General features: G+C 43.8%; 1 long non-coding RNA gene across 3 annotated transcripts in view; it reads left to right on the top strand.

Moving 5' to 3' along the window:
• The window catches only part of LOC117873405, a 75,050-nt gene extending 70,002 nt beyond the window's left edge, over positions 1-5,048 (top strand). For all 3 annotated transcript variants that reach the window (XR_004644716.1, XR_004644715.1, XR_004644717.1), the window contains exon 4: positions 4,182-5,048. This is a non-coding gene — a long non-coding RNA (uncharacterized LOC117873405). The remainder of the gene's footprint in view (positions 1-4,181) is intronic.
• The last annotated feature ends 960 nt before the right edge of the window (positions 5,049-6,008 follow it).

Here is a 6,008-nt window from a genome sequence, read left to right as displayed (position 1 = left end):
GGGGGTGTGGATAAGGGTTGGGGCAGTCAGGGGACAAGAGGCAGGGAGGCTTAGATAGGGGGTGGAGTCCTGGGGGGCAGTTAGGGGCAGGGGTCCCAGGAGGGGGCAGTCAGGGGACAAGGAACGGGGGGGAGGGTTGGGGGTTCTGGGGGGGCGGGAAGTGGGAGGGGCAGGGGCGGGGCTAGGGCGGGGCTCCTCCCGTCCTCTTTTTTGCTTGCTGAAATATGGTAACCCTACTTTATACGACGTAGAGAAACAGGCCCTACCCAAAGAGCTTACCATTTAAAGCCCAATTCTTCCAAGAAATCCGGTATGGGAGTAACTTTCTGCATGTGAGTAGCGCCGCTGAATTCACACCCCTGAGTACTTGCCTATACAGCGAGTTAATGTGCAGCAAGCTGAGGTGTAAATCAACAGCGCTCCATTGTGCAACACACTAACTGTCCACATGGCCCCTTGCTGCTGAACATTAAAAGTTCCCTAATACACTTTGACCAAGTATGCAGAGAACACTAAGGAACTATACGTGTACAGCAGCAGGCACCACACGGACAGTTAGAGTGTGGCACTCCGGAGAGCGGTAGGTTTACAGCCCAGCTTGCCACACACTAACTTGCTGTATAGACATGCCCTAAGTGATGGCACAATTGGAGTCTTAATAGGGACATGCCATAGCAAATAGTTTCATGAAAACTAAAGGGAATGGAGAAAGTGAAAGGAGAACAGGGATTATATTATTTAGAGTAATGCATGCATCTTAATTTTTTATTTTTCCCCCCCTTTTGGCTCATTTTCGTAGGCTATCAGACATCTTTAGCTATTGTTTTATTTCTTAATTTAAGGGGAGAATTTTGTATCTTATTTTTCATTATTTGTGGGTGCATCCTATCCAGAGGCTTTGTGATACTACAAGAAAACCTGCTGTCTGTGCTTTCCATTACAGAAAGCTATTATTCAATTACTACTACAACAATTATATCCAGAAATCACATTTTGGATTGGATTCTGCTCCCATTTAAGCCAATAGTAAAAATCCCATCCCAGAAATGGGATTCATAATCACCATATATTTTACATATTTGAAACATGGGCACCTAAACTGGAGCTGCAAATAATGTGTATATATTTTATGTACATAATAGAGGTATTGTACTATGAATATTCAACATTTTACTCATATTTAGCTGTGGTGATAAAGGCACTGTCTAATGCTGGCTTTCAAGGAAAGAGACTCCAAAAGTTGTTTTAAAAACCCATTCGACAGAACAATTTCCAAAACTCTGAGTTCAGAAATTTACAGCCAGTTTTTTTTACTTCTTCTGACCAACTATGCAGCTAATACTTAAGTTGCACTTATATCTCCAGAGAGAACTTCTAGAGTCCACTAAAGAACACAGTCCAGTCAACTCTTGCTTTCGGATTGCTTGCCTCAGGTCTACTGAATATTACCTCTTTGCTTTTCCTGAATGGTGTGCACCTTTGGCAGAAAACAGCTGCCTAGTACCCCTACACCCGTACCGCTGCCTGGATGCTGGCCCCTGGTGGCAGAATAGAATCTCCTCCAACACTGAATTCTACTCAGACTGAGGTTGAAAAGAGAAGTAGAGGGACTCTATAGGGTAATTTTTGTGACTGATTGCTGCTCTCTCACTAACACTATCTCCTGTATAATTTCAAAACCCTTGTAATATATCGCCTAGCAATTTTCCTTCACTATTTCTTCAGAGAAATGTAACTTAACACTCAAATGTTAACCTTCTGGCTTGAAATTAGTTCCCCGGCCATAGCCAAATGTCTTTTCCTCCTCCCTCACCCTTTTCCAGCGGCTTTTCTGTCAGACTCAAACAGCTGCTTCTCTTTTACAAGACCTGTCTTCCCACAGCTGCACTAATAAGCCTTTCCAGGATTCTGCCCAGTCTCCAAGGTTTTCTTTTGGCTCTCCATCTGGCCTGTGTCGGTAGGTTAGTCCCAGCACACAAAGCAAGCAGCTCTCATGAAACGTCTTGATAGCTGCCTTAACTGTATTTCATTCAGTCCTGGTCTTATGTATTGCTAGAGGAAGTGCAAAAATCTCTTAGGAAGGATCCAGTTTCTTCAGTGTCCTGCTGACCTTCCCCCAGGAGGGACTCCCTGCTGAACCCTGTTCTCATAAGATTCCTGATGCTCCCCGCTCCCAATGAGTCTTCTCGTTCTTCTCGCCTCTTCCACCTCCTTTCCATCAGAAAGCGAACACCGCACTTTATGGCCGCAGTTCCAACTCCCAGCACTTTGGTTGCCGAGGGGGCAACAGCTGCAAGGGAAAGCTACGTGATCCAGGTCTAGGTCACCAGCTTGTAAATCAGGCAGCCTGGGTTCTATTTCTAGTTCTGACGCTACCGTACCTTGAGCTCCTGTTTCCCCATCCCTAAATAGGGACAATGATGTTTGCGCACCTTAGAGACATGTGACACAGATGAAAAGTGTAATATCAAGGGTTAAGCATTATTCCAAAGGGGATGCCAAGTGTAGCCATGCTGTTTGCCCATCCCCAGGACTAAAGAATTAAGGATATTTTACTATCAGACACAAAAATGTGACTAAGAATCATACTCTCACTCACTCATGCCCGTCACCCCAATCGGGGTATGGGCCACCAACCACAGATCTCCAGAGTCCTCTATCCTGGGCCATTTGCTCTAACTGATTCAAGTATTGCCCATTTTTATGCTATCAGCCTGAAGGTCGCGTCACCAGGTGTTTCTTGGACGGCCTCTTTTCCGCTTGCCTTGGGGATTCCACCGCAATGCCTGTCTAGTGATGTTGGTTGGCTGCTTGCGTAGTGTGTGTCCTATCCAGCCCCACCTTCTCCTTCTAATTTCTTCCTCTGCTGGAAGTTGACGGGTCCTCTCCAAGAGGTAGATGTTGCTGATGGTGTCTGGCCAACGGATCTGGAGAATCCTTCTAAGGCAACTATTTATGAAGGTCTGGATCTTCCTGGTGGTTGTTTTAGTTGTCCTCCAGGTTTCAGCTCCATACAATATGACTGACTTCACGTTGGAGTTGAACAGTCGAATCTTTGTTGCCAAAGACAGCTCTCTGGAGCTCCAGATGTTCTTGAGCTGTAAGAAAGCTGCTCTTGCCTTACCGATCCTTGCTTTGATGTCTGCGTCTGTGCCACCCTGTTGGTCGATGATGCTGCCTAAGCAGGTAAAGGACTGCACTTATCCGCTTGTGAGGAAAGATGCTACCTCCTATGACCAGGTTATTAAGTGTACACAGATCCACAAATCTCTCTCCATTCTCACTTATCTCAACCCAGAGCGTGGGTCCCCATGACTTGTTCATATACTGTGTTGTCAGGTCCAATTTTGGCATTAAAGTCTCCCATAAGGATGGTGATGTCTTTGTCTGGGAGAATCTCTAATATTTTCTGAAGTCTGTTGTAAAAATAGTCTTTGTCCTCTTCTTCACTGTCATTGGTTGGAGCATAGCACCGTAGAACATTCATCTTAATCCTCTTCATTTTAGTTCTGAAGGATGCTGTGATGATCCTGGAACCATGTGCCTCCCAACCAATCAGTGCTCTCTGTGCCTGCTTGGAAAACATGAAGCCTACTCCCTGTGTGTGGAGTGCGTCACTCTCTTCATGTCCGGATTACAGCAACAACTCTCCTGTCAACAGTCGTCTCTGTCCAGCTTGCATCCATCTTGTCTCGCTAATGCCTAGTAGGGTCAGGTTGTTGCTCCTCATCTCTGCTGCGACCTGCGCCGTCTTTCTTAACTAGTACATGGTCCTCTCGTTCCATGTACCGATGGTAATCCTCCTGGTTGCAAGAAGGGTAATCGGGTAATATATATATACACACACACACACACACACACACATATACACACACACACATTTATATTTTAATAGTATATAAAAGTCTAAATAAAATTAATCAAAATGATAAAGCTGACATTATGAAAATGAAACAGGACAGTTGAAACAATTCCTTTTTTTCTTTTTTTCCAGTGACGATTTCATCAAAATCAGCATGGTCCCGTGAAAAATTTTGATTTAAACAAAAAACTGCATTTTCTATGGGGGAAAACAATATGGGGGAAAAAAGTTTTGACCAGCTATAATAGGTAACACTGAGGTTATTACATGTTGCTAGGTTGCATATTTCTTAATCTTTCTTCTTATTGTTCCTCTGTAGGTGAGAGTCCGGTCACACAGTTATTATTGATCAAGAAATGCCACATGGAAAGCGATTTCAAAGACTCAGCAATATGGGGGAAATATATATATGGGTGGCTCCCCAAGAAAAAAACATACGTTTTACCATAAAGGATCAGGCTGTACCTGGGAAGATCCTGCAAAAACAGTGTTCCCAAGCATTCATTCAGATTCTAAATGACCATTTAGTTAACTATGTTTGTACTTATTAGTCACTATTATGTGAATAGGTTTTTGTTCACATGGGTTTTTAGGGAACAGACGTTCTTCATGCGAATATCCATATTTGCATATAACCAAAAGTGTTTGCTATTCATAATTTGCAGTTCCTTATTCTCCTATATAAAAGTTTGCGACATTAAATTAAGGCATAGGGACAGTGCCATGTGATTTTAGGCAACCTGTCAGATACCACAAATAGCGTGATTTATGATGAATATTTCACAAAATAATTAATATGCTGTACATTACTTGTCACAAATGCATGGTAAATATTTCAAAAAAGTACATACAGAAAACACAACTTATTTCTACTGAATAATTTGACCAGCTTTAGATCAGCCATTAGTTCATAAATTCTGGCATTCTGCCTCCTCCAGCAATGAGCAATAGCTGATGTTCAAGAGAAAGGTTTAAAAAAAACATACTGTACTTAAATAGTTGTGCTATCTTTCCACAATGAGCAAGATATATATTTACCTGCTCCCTGTTAGTTACAGATCAGCTGTGTGGTTGCATAAAACAGGGAGTATCTAGGAAGGTGATTTTTACCCGGGGCGGCTCCAGGCACCAGCGCAGCAAGCACGTGCCTGTGGCGGCAAGCTGCGGGGGGGGGCGGCCTGCCACTCCCTGTGAGGGCGGCAGTCAGGCTGCCTTTGGCGGCATGCCTGTGGGAGGTCCACCGGTCCCGCGGTTTCGGCGGCAATTCGGCGGCGGGTATGCCAAAGGCGCGGGATTGGTGGACCTCCTGCCGGCATGCCGCCAAATCTACGTTACCAGCGGACCTCCCAGAGGCGTGCCGCCAAAAGCTGCCTGACTGCCGTGCTTGGGGTGGCAAAATACATAGAGCCGCCCCTGTTTTTACCTCTGTATATAATTCTGGCGGTACCAATACTAGAATACTGGTGTCCCCATAACATTTAAGGAAGGATGCTGAAAATTGGAGCACATGCGGAAAAAGAGCCACAAAAATGATTCGAGGGCTGGAGAAAATAATTTGCAGTGTTTAGCTTATGAAAAAGATGATTGAGAGGTGACAACTATGGTGCGAGTACCTTCACAAGGAGAAGATACCGGGTACTAAACGGCTCTTTAAAATAGCAGAGAATGGCATAACAGGAACCAATGGCGGTAAGTTAAAGCCCGCCAAATAAAAATTAGGAATAAAACCCAACTTTTTAACAGTGAAAGCGATTAGCCATTGGAACAAATTACCAGGGGAAGCAATGGATTCTCCATCTCTTGATGTCTTCATATCAAGACTGGATGCCTTTCTATAAGATCTGCTTTAGTCAAGTTATTTGGATCAATTTAGGGTAACTGGGGGAAATTCTGTGGCCTGTGCTATATGGGAGGTCAGACTAGCTGATCTAATACTCTCTTCTGGCCTTAAAAATCAATGATTCTATGACTAATGTTGGCAATCAGAGGAGGCTTACCTTTATCAATAGTGACATTTAGTAAGATTTCATGGGACTCACATTTACTAGCTGCTGTCAGTGATTGTCTGTTAAACTGTTTCTCATCTTTTGAGCTCATTAAACTTCCTGGTTGACTCTTCTGTAGGAAGAACTCATGAAATTGTTAA

Source organism: Trachemys scripta, chromosome 2 (genome assembly GCF_013100865.1).
Source record: "Trachemys scripta elegans isolate TJP31775 chromosome 2, CAS_Tse_1.0, whole genome shotgun sequence".
NCBI lineage: Eukaryota > Metazoa > Chordata > Testudines > Emydidae > Trachemys > Trachemys scripta.
The sequence above is the reverse complement of the archived record's forward strand: the minus strand, read 5'-3'. Positions and strand labels throughout refer to the sequence as shown.